The 17,481-nt window shown below is 38.7% G+C and overlaps 1 long non-coding RNA gene across 1 annotated transcript; it reads left to right on the top strand.

The window, feature by feature from the left end:
• The first annotated feature begins 821 nt into the window (after positions 1–821).
• Positions 822–10,676, top strand: LOC106633703. Its single transcript, XR_001337066.2, has 3 exons — positions 822–1,240; positions 2,503–2,717; positions 9,279–10,676. It is a non-coding gene; the product is annotated as an uncharacterized LOC106633703 (long non-coding RNA).
• The last annotated feature ends 6,805 nt before the right edge of the window (positions 10,677–17,481 follow it).

The following is a 17,481-nucleotide window of genomic DNA, read 5'->3' as shown; positions in this document are numbered from 1 at the left end:
TAACCTTGTTTCAGGACACCATTAGCAAAAAGGTGTGTATCTGAGGAAAAGCTGGGGGGATTTTGTGTCCTCTTCTCATAAAAATAAGTAAATAAATAAAAATATTCAGCTGAAAATGTGAGTTGGTCCGAATGAGTTTGTGTTACATTTTTGTATTTTTGTGACGCGATAAGAAAACAATACGTGTTTCCTTTTCCCACCTTTGAAAAGCAGTGGAAAAGTAAGTAAAAGTAAGTAAGAGAGTAAGAGATCACATGATGGACGTGGGGTATTGCTTGTCTGCCACAGCGTTGTAGTTGATTTTGCTACCGCTGGGTGGCGTTAAAGTCAGAAACTGACTAGATCTGTATGATGGTTTTAATTAGTGGGGAGCCGTTGATAATATAGGGAAAAGAAAAAAGAAAAGCATGTGCCAACACCGGCTTCAAACGTGTCACAGATGATTTCCTGTTTTACTAACACATCTTTAAAAAAAATAACAATAATAGATGACTAACAACACCGACACCACCCAGGAGCGATATGGCTACAACAAGCTGAACGAGATAAGAAAACTAAACTTATGTAATAATAATAACAAAACATTGTAACTACTCTTTTTTTTTTTTACTTTAGCCAGCAACAACGTGCTCTCTGCTTCTTTTTCTTCTTTTTTAAGTTTTGTTTTGCTGGTTCGGTTTCCACTTCCACAGTTAAAAGAGCGCAACGGCGACGTGATGTCTTCGTGAGTTCTCCAAAAACACGCACACGCACAGAGAGAGAGTTTGCGATTGGTTATCGGCAACTTGCTGTCCGCGTGACGTCAGCAAAAGGAGGAGGAAGTATTGAGAAAAAAAGAGAGGAGGCGAGATGAGAGCACTGAAGTGTCTGTCAGGGGACACGTCGCAGCTTCAGGACCGCGGACTGATGATGCGCGCTTTTGGACGCGGTTGATGAAAAGCGTGTCGCTCCTCTGTCGGTCCCACGGAGATCACGGCACTGACCCGGGAACGTCCTGATCTCGGATACAAGCACACGGCACGACGAGGATGTCTCATCCACAGCCGTCTGCGCAGGCTCGGCAGATGGCGTGGGATTTATCGATCTGATCCACGCGCTCACCTGTTTGTCGAAGCGAGGCTGTACAGAAACTCATTTCCATGTTCTAAACATCTGGAGCCCGGATGATGCGACGCTGGCCGCCCCTCTTTGCCACATGTGGATGTTTTGGTCTCCACGAACGCAGGAGGCATCTCAAGAAGTGAGTATTGTGGTTAGGGTAGGCTTGACTAGTTTCCACAGATCATTCCACCTTCAACAAATGCGCCTCGATCTGAGGGCGCAGACTTGACATTTGACACATTTATGGTTATATTGTCGGCGTTTATTTAACGTGACATGCTCAAGTTCACCGTCAAACCCATGACCAATAGATAACGATGTGTACTGGCTTCTATAACTAGTTTGCAAGAGAACAACATTAAAATGGTACATGAGTAACCCAGTTACCTGTGCCTTAACTCATATAACAAGGGCAAAACATTAGTTGTGACAGAGAAGCAGTGTTTATGCAGGCCTGCACTCTTCAACCAGAAGCCTTTCACACACCGTCCAGGCCACTGAAGGCAATTTGACTCATACAGTGATATATATTTTTTAATTTATGAACCCCCCCCCCAAAAAAAACCACACTATGAAACCTGCTATTGCCTTTTTAATATTTTAAATTATATACACATATATACAAGTGTTAGTATTTGTGTGCGTTAGAAAATGACGCACGTCTTGTCGGTGCATCTATTTCCCAATTAAAAATATTGACGTCAGACGTACAGGGGAAAAACGTGAGGTCATCACGAGGTTGATTTGAGTCAAATATTTAGCAAAATAATTTTGAAATAGATATAAATATATGACAGGGTGCTCTTGCATTGTGACCAAAGATGTAGTGGCACCATTAGAATACCTATAATAACAATACTCATCATATATAGCTGTAAAAATAACCGAAAGGCAGATACTACTACTACTACTACTACTAATAATAATAATAATAATGTTTAGCATACATGTTTGATAGATTCCTAAGGTGTTGCTGTGGAAGATGGGCTTTAATGAAACATTAAAGCAGTGGAGTTTGATGAATTCTGATGATCTGGGTTTGTTTGCAAAGTGTGAGAAGGAGCACAGAATCCACAAACAGTCACACAGGCTACACAGCTGTGAAGTTGCACCTTAAAGCACAACAGGAACAGCTACTGTGCAGTTTGTCACCCCACATCTATTTTTCATGTGTATTTTGGTGCTTAGGCTCTAGAATTGGAGTATCATCATCTCGGTGACTGACAGACCGGTGAGATATTAAAATGGTTTAATTAGTTTTGGGGAAGTTATGGAGATTTGGGATTGACATATCTGATTTAAAAACATTAAAAACAAAAACAGAAATCATCATTCAATGGTGTTGAAGTGAAACCTGAAACTAAACTTGCATAAATACCAAATCATTTTCTTTGTTCCCAGAAAGCCTCGGACTTACCTTTTGCTGTTGTCGCTAATGACGGAGCCTGTTCCTGTCTTTGGTTATCTAGCTGTATGAGTGATAATCATGCATCATAAAGCTAGATAACCGAAAGTAGGAATGACCTCCAAATCCTCAGCCTCTTGTTTATGAGATTAAGAAAAAAAGAAGAAGAAAAGAAAGAAAACTCCAAAAGGAGGACATGTTGTCTTTTCAGGTAGGTTATGTGTGTGTATTAGGTTTAATAATACACAGATTCTTTATGAAAATGCATACAGTAAGGTTTTACTTATTGACTATTCTTCAATCAAAAGTGCCTCTTCCTTCCTATTTGTGAGAAAAAGACTGGCACAATGAACACATTGTCTTGGGTTTTAGAAAATGGTTGTGAAAATGTTGGGTAAATATTTTATCAGTAAACTGAAAAAGCTTTTTTCAAAATAAGGTGTTTTTGCTGCACCTGTCCACAACAGTTATCAGCCTCATGATCAAATACACAGAATCCCAGAAATTAAAGCATTTCTTCTAATAAATTCTAACACTGAACTTTTCTGAAGGTTGCTTTAATGAAGTGATCCGGGAATAATAAGCTCGCGGGGTCACTTAAATATTTCTGAAAGTAGAAAGAATTTACAAGGGGCCTTTGTTGTACATGAATGAATGATTTTTCCTACCACAGACTTCCTTTAGAAACACACTGATGACATTTCTTTGTATAACAGAAGAATTTGGCCTCACGTTGTCAAATTTAAAACACTATTTTTACCTCATGTTAATGTTTATGTTACTGTGATTAAAACCTTTAGTAAGCATAATGAGACTGTTGAGATACAAGTCGTGCTTTTTGTCTTGAAAAAAATGCTATTACATTTAAATGTTTTCATTTTTAAAGCTGAATGCAGTTTAGCTTTAAAAATTAGAAAATTGATATTATTTTGCCTTGACTCTGTTCAGCAGACTGTGTATTTTACTTATCACAGTATAAACCAACAATAAATTCCCAGATTCCTTAAATTGGTCAGAACAGTTAAGATCCAGGAGAGAAATCACAAGTGTTAGATTATGTCTTTCCAAGGATTAGCACCCATGTATTTGTGTCAAAAGGTTATATTTTTAAAAGCACGGTTATAATAAAGGGATTTCATTGTCCTCTAAATGAGAGGCCTCCTTCTCAAATTTAAGTACGTGGGGATGTTTGTATTTTGGGAGTCATCTAGACGGAGGTTCAATGCTGCGTTTCAAATGGATGTGTAGCAGAAAGTATAGCCGCATTAATGTGGTCCATCATCAGCCGTCCGTCAGATACAAATCACTGCCGTCTTTATGCCTTCCTGTCTTAACTGTCACCTCCGGTGTGCTCTCACTTAACAGAGATGTAGCAAATCACTGAGGTCACGTTTCTGTGGCCTTTTGAAGGTCGTTCTGTGAGTCACTGCACTTCTAACTGCTGCTGTAATTGAACAGAGCGGGAGAAAGTCATTGAGTCAGTGGCTGAAAAAAAACCTCATGACATTTGATTATATTAAAGCTGAGAGGGAACCTGCATCTCTGTGACTCTGCAGGTGGTGAAACAAGTAAAACAAGTAAAAATTCCTACAATTGTCCCAAGTTTACCGAAGCAAAACACAAAGGAGAAAAATGCTTCTCAAAAGCTAAAACCTCAATGTAAGTAACAGCACCGTGTTATTGTGTGCAACATTTTCTAAACTTTTGACATTTTAAGGTTATTGAAGCAGTTTAGAGTGACTACCTGTTACCTGTTTATGCCTAATTCTTTTCCCATAAAAGCTAGACAGCAAAAAAAAGTTTGAAATGAAATATATAGAATTTATTTGTAATTTCCTTTTTTTCAGTATTGAGTTTATTTGTTAGGCCTCCTTTAAAAACAAATCATTCACTTAAAATACAAAAAAAATACAAGTAAACTATAAATAATATTTTTTAAATGAAAGTAAAAATGTAGAATGTTAGCTTATATTTCCTCTTTTTTTTTTTTTTTTTTTTAGCTCAATAGTAATCATTTTAAATTCAAATAGAGATCAGCTGCTTAATGACATTTAGAAACCAAAACGCCAGGTATGGCAAACGTCTTGTTTTGGTAAAACTCCTTTAGACCATTAATAACGGATGCATTAATTATTATGGGTTTTTTTGTTTTTGTTTGCTTGTTTAATTATTTTTGGTGTAAAAGACAAAAACATGCAGTTGTGACCTGGAAAACGAAACACTGATTTAAGTTTTTGTTATTTCAAAAAGAATGATTATTTGTAAAGGAATCAAGTTTTTAAATTAACCTTTGCCCCCTTTTACTAAAAAAAAAATAAAGGATACAGCTGAAGCTGAGGGGTTAATATGCATTTACACTTACATCCTTTTTCGACATACACGTTTCGTTTTTTCCTCCACCTTTAAACCTTTTTATTTTTAAACCTTCCTTCTTCTAACTCGCTGTATTCAAACATGTTTAAATGCTTCCTCCAGCCTTCCGTTTCCTGCCGTGATGCTGATGAACGGAAAGAGATTAACGTCAGGCCCAGGTTTAAGTCGAGGTCTGTCAGTGGGCTGAACTGCGTCCGGTGACCTACATAAGATTTAATAGTTAGACCATGAAAAAAGGAAATCAGTCTTGGCAATTAGATTTTTTTTATGTAGTACTTAGAAAATATATTTTCCTTTTATTTATTTTTTTTTAAAGGAAAATAAACCGTGCACCCAATAACCCACCTTACAGCTCTCTGTTGGATCACGGCATGCATGAAGACCCTGACTGTAATATAAAGAAAACAATCACGCATTTCTAGCAGATAATGAATAGGACGCAGACAAGCTCTGCATATTAACATAATTGCATCAAAACTGGGTGTAAAAGCGAGTAGGCCCATTTAAAGGCACAGCACCACCTACGAGCTCCACCCAGCAATGCAAAGACAGAGCGATTCTGAACACGTTAATATAATTTTATGCTTACATTTAATATAAAGATTGTTTTATTGTCCTAAATATTTTTGAAGTTGTAGTAAATAATAATAATAATAATAATAATAATAATAATAATAATAATAATAATTAGATTAGATAAAAGTTCAGCTAATTTTTTATTGTGCCTAGATGCTGAGAAAATGCTATTTTAGATTATTTTAGATTTAAAAAATTGTCTTTCAGATTCTTGCTGGCTGGCAGTCCTCCATGTGCTTCTTAGTTTTTTCTGTAGTTTTTTTTCTCTGTCATGCCAAAATACTGGTTTTAATAGCCAGAGGCTGTGGCTTGAACAAGTAAAAGGGGAACTGTCCCTTTATTACATGTTGTAATTAGACATTCAACTGGAAGGGTTGGGGGTGAGGGCAAAGCTGGGTAATTATAAATACTGACACACTGGAATACTGCGTGACTAGCAACACACAGCACACGTTTTAAATCCTCATTATCAGCTTTTCAAGAAGCATTCAGCTCTCTAATTTCTATGTCTGGATCTTTGTTTAAATTTTAAATTCATACAGTAAGGTTACGCTGGGTTTAATGTGCTTTGGGTCCAGAAAACAGCTAAACATCTGGAAGGGGAAGGAATTGTGACTGCATCTTTGATTATTTACCTGCTGCCATTCTGCACAATAACTGTATAGTGAATTCAAAAATATTTCTCGTATAAAAAAGTCATTCCTGAAATGTATTTTATTGGAAAAGTGCTGTTTGACTGCACTCAGGGGTATAATGGATAAACACAAAAGGCTTTAATGTGCACCCGTGCATATGTACATACAAACACAGTGCAGTCTGCATGTCGGTGGTGGACAGTGCAGCCGCAGGAGACCTGTTGGCCTGTTGGTAAACAGTGACCAGGCTCCACATTATAATTCTGATCCTGCCTTCTCTCCACAATGGCTGCTTTGTGAAAGGAGTATTTCACAAAGGTCCACCACTTCTTTTTTTTTGTCCCCCTCCCAACATTGTATATTTGAGAGGCTGCTGCAGTAAACCCTGTGGTGGGAACAACAGTCAAGACTAGACAGTGGCAGATGCTTGCATTAGCACAGCAGCCATAACAGTGTCTCTGGTAGAAGTTGTCCTTTTGTCTTCCTGCCTCTTTATGTCTGACACTGACTTTCATGCTGTGAGCATATAATTAATGCACTGTCTTACGCCTGAACTATTGCGAATCACAAACGGAATTGTGAATGTGGTCATGTGTCATGAGTCTTAATTTTCCAAAGAACGATTAAGAAAAATCTTGCCTAACATGCCTTAACAAGCAGCACATGACACACTACAAATATCCCAGCAAAAACCCAAAATCTTAGCAGTAACGGAAAGATTGCAACGATTCATTGCAGAAATGTATAAACTGGCAGCAAAACAGCAAACGAAGACGACACAGAGATACAAATGAAGAAACATACTGGACAACTGGAAAGACAGTCTGAGCTGGCCCATGTAGTTTGTCTTTGAGGGCTTTGATGATCAGTTTATTGGTTGATCAGTTTATGTTGCCATGTGTCAAATTCAATACTCGAAAACAACGCACAGATTAGACTCTGGTTAGCTCTGTCTGGGTGAGCTGTGCTTGCATGAGAAGTGAAGAGTAGTGAAGGATAGCAGTGAGAGTGAAGCTTTCATTCTCATGGCTCACATTAGAGAAACCTTCATTTGTGTTTTGCTCTCACCAGAGCAAAGTTTTACACAGTAGAACTTTTTTTTAATAGGGGAATGAGCCTGATCCGAATGAGTCAAAGTCTCATACCTCAATACCTGTGTAGTACCTGTGTATAGTAAGGATGATGATGAGGTCTCCTGAAGGCAGGACATTGTCCTTTTTACATCTCTGCAGCCCCCATTCCTCCCACAAGGATACCGCAGCTGCGATCCAGTCTTAATCTGGGGATAAACACGATTATCCTGCTATGGCTTGTTCTTGGCTTTGTAACAGCGACAGGGGACCTTTCACAGCTCGCCTTTTTCCCATGGTCGAGTGGGTCTGAGCAGCTAAGACCCCTGATGTGGACCAGTCGTCGTTTATCAGCTGTAGGCAAGCAATCAACCCCGCGCTGACTCTAAGGGAGCAAAAGACTGAAAAGGTTAGAGAGCTGCAGCTCCTCATAGAAGATCCTGATCTCTGACATGCACGCAGCTTTATAATTAGCAGAATCAAAATGTGTTTTTCAGCTTGTTATGTTAACTAAATAATAAAATGTCCATATTCATACATGTAGTAATATAGGGAAGAAAAAAGCAACGTTTTAAATAAATAATGTGTTATTTTTTCTCCCAATATTAGATCTCTATTATTAATGTAACTGTAAAAGGGATTCATTTATAGGCACGAGTCCCTATTTTATTCTAACGTGTACATTATTTTATTTATTTTATTTTATTTTATAAGAGGCCAACTTGTAGTACTATAATTGGAAATGACCAATTCATATGTAATTTATGCACCAATCATATTATAATCATTACAAAAATGAAATCCCTGTCTTCCTCCCAATTAAACATTTATCTATTTGTGAGTTAAAATGCATACACAGTATGTAATTTGACCATATCAAAGGACAAAATCTCTCAGGAGTGGATTTTGCATTCTCTTCCCGCCAGTCGTCATTTGGCTGTCAGTCAAGTTCAAGTTCACAGGGGTAGGAACGTCTGGACTCTTCATTCACTCCTCTCATTCCTCCCCTGGACTCCCTCCCTCTCCCTGCTCCCATGCTCTGCGTTGACTGCATGGCATTACTATGACACAGAGGCTGTGGCGTTGTTATGGCAGCAGGCTGGATGGCCCGAGTATGTGCTGGTGAAAAAGACAGCCTGTCAGAGACAGAGAGAGAGGGAGAGGAAGAGAGAGACTCAGGATACCCCCCTCAACAGCTGGGCACAATCACCCCCCTTCCAGCCTCCAGCCGCCCCCTCCAGCCTTTCAAACACCACCCAGACCCTGGGAACACTGAGAATTTCACAATCATCATTCATCACACACTCCCTGCACACCCCTCTCAACCTTCTTCCACTTTTTCTCCCCAACCAAATCCTAACTCTGTTACCCATCAATTCATCCATCCAATATTTAAAATACTCCTTTAAAATACTACCCACACCTAGAGAGATGCCTGCCCCACGACACAGGTGTACTGTGGGATCAAGTAAGGAATTTCAGATTTTAAAAAATGGTAATTCAAATGCAAAAATTGAAGATGATACTTGAGCGTATTTTTACACTCAGTCATGCAGTGTGTGTGTGTGTCTGTGTGTGTGGGAGAACAAGGGAGAGATTTTGTTGAGGTCTCATTCAACTTTGAGCATGAAAGGCTGATCATTTGCATAAACTGCATGCTGTCTGAGGGGTTTGGGGGTGGCAGCCATACAGAGAAAAGATATAAGAGAACATAAAAAAAGAGCACAATCCTGCATTGTGGGGCTGCAGGAAGAAAGAGGAGGTTTGAATAAGAGAGAGGGTGAAAATTGGCAGAGAAAGGACTTTACCATGTCTCCCAGTGGGATTAAATTGTCCAGGAGCCTCTTTATATATAATTTGGTGAATCTGGCAGCAGCATGGCCACAGGGCTGAATTCAGTCTGATCCTACACCGAGCCCGCGCCTGAACTTCATTTGAAAGGAGTTACCAATATGCTGAGATGATGCGACCAGTTAAAGAATAAAGTAAATGTTTAGAGCGGTTCACCAAAAAAAATCATACAGCGGTTTTTTTTAAATATTTAATTTATTTTTTGTATATTAAATTACAGCTGATGTCGTTTGTCCTCTTTTTTTTCTTTCTGTTTTTTCCCCTCAGATGAGGACCAAAATGGTACCAGAGTCATCAAGCTGTGGAGGATCAGGGGTCACTGTGAGGAATCCCGTCTCCGCTACTGGACTCAAAGTTTTCTATCCCCACATGCCAGCAGAGCTGTGCAAACAGATCTCACTTCAAGCAGATTACAAATCAAATTGCTCTGCGAACAAAACAAAAATGTTCTCACACTCTGTGCAGAAGATTCATGCTTTTTCTTATTTTAGAAAATAAGCTAAAATGTGTATAATTTTTTATTTTCTTGTTTATTTATTTAAATGTAAATTTGTCCCTGAAAGTTATTACTACAATCATATTGTATTCAGGTCTTTGTATTTCGTCATTTTAATGACTTACTCATAAATTAACCCAATAAACGTGTAATGTAAAATTTCTGTACGTCGACAGTGTATTAATGCATCTTTTTGGAGTAACCCTTTTAAACTGTATCTCAGCAAAGTGACTGAAACCTATTTATTTAATAAAAATGTAATTTAAAAAAACAGAAATGAGATGGCTCTGTCATTATTATTAAAATCTGACCCAAACTGAGCCAAAATCTTCACAAAGGCCGTTTCGGTCAGCACCTTGGACAGAGGCAGACTGCAACGAGCGCTCCACGCTTGGAGGGTGAAGAATGAAAGACGATTATTTATTTTATTTTTAGTTTAGTTTAGTTTAGTTTTTTTAAAAACAGGTGAATTATGACAAATTTGAAACAAAGATGGCATGATATATACTCTACGACAAGCTTAAAATTAGCTTCCTGCCCCTGCTGTTGATTCGATCGTAAAGTAAAACAGGTCAAATAAATGTAATTCGATCCAGCTGTTGATGACAACGTAAGGCAGACTTCAGCATGTTGCCATTCTTCTAGTTGCTTCTTTTCTGGAGATCAACCCGACCCCAGTTCCCGAGAACTTGTCTGCTGCTGGAAAGCGGGTCGTGACCCTTTACTCTCCTGGGACACAACTTGACCCGACACAACCCGTCGGACACGTGCGCCGTCCTCGATCCACGACACGACTTCATGGTTGGTGAAGTTTGCGTCATTCCTCTTGGAAGAAAGAAAGAAAGCAAGCATCGGTGTCCACCTGATACCACTGAATGGGAACATCCACGCTGTACACATTTGCAGTCCACTTCTTTATTTGTAAGTCCTGCAATGCCCGACTCTTAAGTTTAAACACACCTCATTTTAAATGCAGACAGCACTGCCTTCAGTTCTCCTCCTTTCATGTTGTGCACAGAGTAACAGTACATTTATGCTGCACTGTATGCGTGAGTGATGCGTGTGTGAGACCCAGCTGACGTGAGGATGAGGAGCAGGCTGCAGGTGTTCCCTCTCATGGCACTCAGTGTGTGTTCATTCATTCATACATTCATTCTGCTCAGATATTCTAGTAGTTGGCACATGTAGATAGATGGACATGGTTTGTTTTTGTTAGAAGACACTATCAAGAAGAAAGCAAACATTTTATTATATTTATTATGACATTTCCATCCATTACACTGATTTTAAACTAAAATCTGGGTGATAGGTGACACTTTCACTCTTTCCAATAGTTTATCAGCATTTTCACAGGAAGAGAGATATTTAAAGTGAACTCAGATGTAGTTGTACTTCCTCACACAGCTGTGGTCCCAGCTTGTGTCTGTGGAGGGCTGCAGATGATTGTCCAGTCATTTATATCTTCCAACTCAGTGAACTTTAGGTCTTGTTCCCCTCGTTTGCATAAGAATAAAATCTGGTCCTGTGAAGTTCCCCAACCTATTGACCCAACTCCCCAGCAATGAATGGGACTGCTTTGAGGCTCCCCAGCCTCTCAAACGGGCTTTAACCATGCTTTAAGTCCCAATCATGGTAATTTAATATATCTTAAGCCTCTGGCTGTTTTGCTGAAGCCCCTCTACAGTTTGTTTTAGGCATTCTCTGCTTCTGGCCTCATCAGTGATACTCAGCGGCAAATTTAAGGAGCTGCTGTGGTACTACAAGTTCCCTATTAGTAGCTAAATAAGCCTTAGCGTCAAATAATTAGAAAAAGTATTTTCTATTGTTGTTCAGTCTTTTGATTTTAATAGAAGAGGGAAATCGCACCACATAGCTGATGAACAGGGTGATGAAAGAGTCTGACTATTCATTTATCTCACTTAAAGTGTAATATCCTCAGTGGCCTGAATTTTTGTCTTGTGGGAACAAATATACATACACGATCAAACCTAACTCTTGATGCTAGTTTAAACTAACTAAACTGTGTGGTGGAGGTCTACAGTTATGCAATGACATCATGATACATAGAGTGTTGTCACTGTGATTATCAACAAAAAACTAAAATCTCTCAAAGTAATTAAGTAAGTAAAAATTTTTCATAGCGTCTTTTAAGACCAATCACAAAGTGCTTCACAGAGGAATCAGTAAACCTGCCCTGACTGATCCTGACTGATCCTGACTGTCCTCACTGTCAGAGAGAACACCTCGATGATTATGCTCATAACGAAGTTCCTGTGCACATTTCCTGTGCTTATTATTAATAGTTGAATACAAATGTGGACGGTGATTCTGCATCCTCTCTCAGCTAGTCTCCATGTTGAAAGAAAGAACCAACATAAGGTGTTTTAGTAAGCCGCTGGGCCTTGTCATGTCCATGTCTCCGTATGGCACTGATTCTGACAGGCAGTAAAAGAGCACTGTCAAAGACACCAGTCCAAAAACTCCCAAAGGGCTTAAATAATTCACATTGTTTTAATACTCAGCACACCACTTGCGCCTTCATGGTGTGAGAGACCAGTCGCATGAAGATTCACCATAAAGTTCATCACTCAGAGAGAACACCCACCAAGTCAACCACAGTAAAGCAGAGCGATGGCCTCACTGTAGGGGTCCAGAGTTCATGATTTCCCTTTATTCTGTTGCAGTTCTTTAAGCGATGAAATGCACACATTTATGCAACATACATTTTATATAAGCTTATACAGTTTTAGTTGTTTAAAATTGAAGTTTATCTCTTCGACTGCTGGCATGGACAGCTCCAAACTTTCGCTCCTAATAGAAATCAGCACGAATGCATTCACTGATAAATATTTATTTTAAAAAAAATTAAATGACTTGGCTTGTTAACCAAGAGTTACTTTCATGTGCTGTGTTAATATATTTATTAATCCAGTATATGGTGAGAATTGATACTTTATAAGCAGAGAGCGATCGAAACACAAAGACAAATCAGAAACAAACAACCAGAAAGATTAAATTAAGAATCTGAACACAATTTTAATTGTAAGCTCTTCTCCTATTATAAATCATATATAGAAGCATCTGCGCTACTCAGGCTGACTTATTGAATCAGGTTTCCAGCAAACAAAGTGTTGTTCTGTTTCCAGTAATAACAGCAAGAAGAGGGCTAAATATTGATCTCTTTTTTTAAAAATGATTTTTATTATTGTAATCCAGGAATTAAGTGCATGCCTGTGTTTACAGGGTGGGATAGTGTACAACCTACATGATTCATACCTGGTGTGGATGATTTTTTTTAATGGAGTGTTAAAAATATATGTGGTTCAAGTTTTTTTTAGGCCATTTTACATCATTAGAAACTAAAGAAATGAAACATAAAATGCTTGACAACAAGGCTTTCAAAGAAAACGGTGTACTATTGTGCTGATGATGAAGGTGCTGCCATTTATGTGGATTAACCATCTTCAACTGTTATTTGACAAAGAGTGAGGAGATTTTTTTTGTCTTTGTTTTTTTCCCCTGAATAGAGTTCATTTTCAGACTGCAGGGAGGTCTTATTAAAGTGATCAACCGGATGAGGAGCCAACATTTTTGGTGCTATGACTGTCATGACTGTTAATCAAAGAAAATAGAAACATCCTTATTGGTTAAAAAAAAACCCATCAAACTTGTTTCAGTTACAGTTCAGAAAGCTCTCAGCTTTACAAGCACCACTTAAGAGTCTCTAATAAGTGATCACATGATTCTGGGGACTGCCTTAGGCTCCAATGATTTTGTTCAATGGATGCATTTAGCAAACAGACTGGTTGTTTCCCATTAACTAAACTCGGTGTTCTACATCAGGTTCAAGTCAAAGAAGAATAAATAAAAACTCTCTGTGACTGGTTTTGTTTTTTTAAAATAAAGTGATTTTGTCACAACTGTTTTGAAAACAACAAGATGTATCTCGGGGACATAACTATGCTTCCATTAGTTTAAAGGCGTATTACAGATCAGAGCAAAGGATTTCAAACTGCCAATCTCAAGTCTTCAATGCTGGGCATTGTTTTAGCTCTCCGGGATGCTTGATGAGTTGGCAGTTGGATGTTTTCCCAAAGACAGGGATGGGACCGGTCCTGAAACAAGGACCTCATCAAAGTTTTTGGCGACAAAAGCCTTCCAGCTCTGCAGATACATAAACCCCTGAGAGGAGAGATTTCTACAGGACAACAAAGCACACATTTGTTTCTCTTCTCTTCCCGTCTCAATCAAAGCCTCTAATTAACACGGTGTCTTTTCAGATAGTGGAGATCAAATAGTAGCAATTATCTGTGCAAACTTTGATGAGGTGGAATCCCGTGCATTTATGGCCACACATTCAATAGTAATCTCAGTCCCTGGTTTGGTTCACTGCACAGCCAAAGCTTAGTGAGGCCCACTGCACCAAAAAACCAAATGATCTCTAACGAAGGTCCACACAATGATGCATGTAGTGCCAAAAACACTGACACACACACACACACACACATCTTGGGCTTGTTAAATTAACTTTATATTATTATAGAAGATTTATATTTTCAGTGATTATCATTAACCTGGTTAAAAATATGGATGTTAGTGACAATATTGGGCTCAACGCACCACTCGGTCATACATAGCTTTGAACATGGCTGTAGACTCAATGTAATTACATTGTTTCATAATAAGTAAAACTGGCTATAGGGAAGTAATTCCTGAAAGTCCTGCTAACTTAGGCTGAAAACTGTGTGTCAAGTTCAAGTTTATTAATCATTTTAATGCAAAATACAAAAAACAAAGATACTAAAAAGACACACATAGACACACACACACAGAGACAGAGAGAGAGACAACTGTGACAACAAATAAGACAAAATTTTTAAGATGGGAAAATTACGTGTTGCCTGAGTGCAATAACAAATTTGAGTATGTTCAACCAAAGCATATTTATCTTATATTTCATCATATATTGTTGCAAAGATGTCAAATATGGTGAAAAAATAAGATACTGAACCATTTGGGGGAAAAATGTTCTTTAAGCTGAAGCTGACTGGTTTTTCTAATTAGCTGGTTTCATGCAAAATTCGTCCAGTGAGAACTTAACGTGGCATTATGCAGTAAAATTACTGTAAAATCTACAGTTGTGCTTTAAAACCTGTTAATTTTGCTTGTTTGTGGAAAATACAAACAACAAGCACGTGCGAAACAAACAATGTTCATAAAACAAGATCCCCGTGAGGCTGGGAGGGAAAAGGCTTGAATTTAATCAGGAAAGCACACAAGCACAGGGCCACAGTGTGTCTCTGTATCCAGGCAGGGCAATGTGTGCACATCAGGTTTTGTGAGGCTCTGACGAGATGTGACAGCCCGGCTCTCGCTCAAAGATCCCAGAATTTGGTCCATTTTTCTGCCTTTTCCATTTACAATGCTTCAGTGGAGATTTCTTTATTTCAGAATGGACAATGGTCTCTTTCTTCCTCATTCCCAACATCTCCCTCGCTCTCCCTCACACACACACATTCACCACACACACACACAGACACACGTACACACAAACATGCACAAAGCCTCGATGGCGGACGCACGCACACTTGCTTGCTGTCATGCTCATTTTGATGGTAATTAATGACATCACCACTGCGTGCAAGAGCATGGTGGTGTGTGTGTGTGTGTGTGTGTGTGTGTGTGTGTGTGTGTGTGTGCGTGTGTGCGTGTGTGTGTGTGTGTTTTGGGGTGGAGGGGTGCGTTTGTTTGTTGAGCAAACCGTGGGAACAGCGAGCTCTCCAGGGTGGCGAGTCAGGGCCTCCAACAATACATATGCTGTTGCTTTTCACCCAAACACCCTCCCTTCCCAAGAGAATCATTGCTCTCCCCACCTTTCTCGGTCCCCATCTTCCCTCCTTTTTTCCATGACTTTCCCTCCTTTGCATTTGTGGGAGTGTGAAGTGTGAGATTACTGCCCCCTCTCTGTCAGTGTGTCTCATCAGCTTGGTTTTTCCAGGTGGTAACATACGTCTGTAAAAAGACAGCACAGGAGAAATCAATCTGGACAAAACTATTTATTACTAAACCGTTTATCGCTTTGACACGGTGCATGCCACATCTTTTCTCCACATTTTTTTTCTCCCCACCAAACTTTATATGCTTACGTTCCACTTTGAATTTGTAGCTGCGACTGTAAGGAAATTTGTTAAATTATGCAACATATTGCTTGTTGTGTGCAGTTTCTAAAGTGGGGCATCAGGCACTGATTACCTTCTCATTGGTGTGAAAAGAGGTGCAGTGAAATGAAACATTTTGTAAATATATGGGAGATTTAGATTTCCTACAGTTGTAGAGTGCTTTACTTCTGTGATGATGGCACTTCACTTTGATTCTACTGCTATTTTGCTTTATTATTAGATGTATATCCGTTATTTTGGATGTGATATTAATTGTCAGAAAGAGCAGTCAGTTCCTAGCATCTGTGCATGAATAAAGGTTATCTTTGCCAGTAATTTTCTTTACAGAAATAAAAATATCCTGGGAAAGATGTGGGCATAGTATGGCCTGTACAGGATATTTCTTTATTGACTTAAAAAAAATGGGTTCAAGAATTTAAGAATTAAATTTTTTTTAAACGTTGAATTCATTTTTGATTTTTTCGAATCCACAAAGGCTTAATTTATACATACAGGTTCAAATATGTACATACACTCACTTAAATCCTTTAATACTGTAAGTAGTGCTGAAGGTTCTACAATGTCTTTTTGAACCATTTCTAAACAACTGCTGATTTTAAGACCATCAGTTCAAACATTCAGATGTGTCACCACTTTGCTGAGCTCTGGAAGAAGACCCAAACTGTCCCCCTCAGATGAGAAATGGGACGCCATGGACCGAGAGGGTACAAAGAAAGAACCCCCTGCTTTAAAATCTATACCTCCAAGCTCGACTAAAATTTGCCACTGCCCACACTGAGCCCATAAAATCTTTCTGGAGAAATGTGCGATGAGCTGCAATTTACAAAGGGACATTTAACCAAATGTTAGTGGGTTGTGTGTATGTGTGTATTTGAGCCTGTGAGGTTTAGAGAAAATCCCCCCCAAAATTTGCACAAAGCAACTTTGTTGCTTTTATTTTTAAGGTGACTGTTATTTATAGGTACACGGTCATGTGCAAGTGAACGCAGCTTCACAGTAAATCCATTGGAACTAACTTTTCTGAGAGATCTGAACTTTCTAGAGTTTATAACAAGATATGGTCTTTTAAGCTTTTATTTACTGAAGTCAGAGATCGAGCTGTCTGTTTAGTTTGTGGAAAACAGATTGTTGTGCTTAAGGATTACAATTCGAATCACCATTGTGAGACTAAATGTGCAGAGAAATACTAGAACTTGACTGATACAGAGTGGGAATAGACATCTGAACCTTCTCTAGCTAGATACAGTTACAGATCTTCTCTCAGTGACAGATCACCTGCCCACTGTGTTGGAGTTCCACCTAAGGCACCGAACGTGACTTTAATGTACTTCTCGAACTTAAAATGACGATAATTTTTATCAAGAATGAGAAAAAAAAAACTGAAAAACTGCAGACGAAGCCATTAAAATACTGTACATGAACTACAGCTCAAAATACTCTACAAATCTTGACCCCTCTGTATTGTAAGTCATGTAAACTGATATGTGTTGTTATATTTAACCTGTGAGGCCACGTGCTTAAAGTAGGTTTAGAAAAGTACACTACAGAGTTCTTACAGCACATAAGGTCGAGGGTAGAAAGCATCTTGTGGTGTCTATAAGGACGAGTTTTGGAAGGGAAGGACTTTAGTTACTACGTCTGCTTTAATAACGCAAGTCATTTTTTTCTTTCCAGCAGCATAGATGAATTGAAAAGCTGATCATGAATAATTTGTGTTTCAAAACATTGGTAAAGGGAAAGCAAACTTTTGAGTGTTTTTTATTTTTTAATCTGGCCTATTTGTTGTGTGTCAGTA

This window comes from Haplochromis burtoni, unplaced genomic scaffold (genome assembly GCF_018398535.1).
Source record: "Haplochromis burtoni strain Fernald_Lab_line unplaced genomic scaffold, NCSU_Asbu1 Contig_11, whole genome shotgun sequence".
NCBI lineage: Eukaryota > Metazoa > Chordata > Actinopteri > Cichliformes > Cichlidae > Haplochromis > Haplochromis burtoni.
This window is presented reverse-complemented; position numbering and strand designations above follow the sequence as displayed.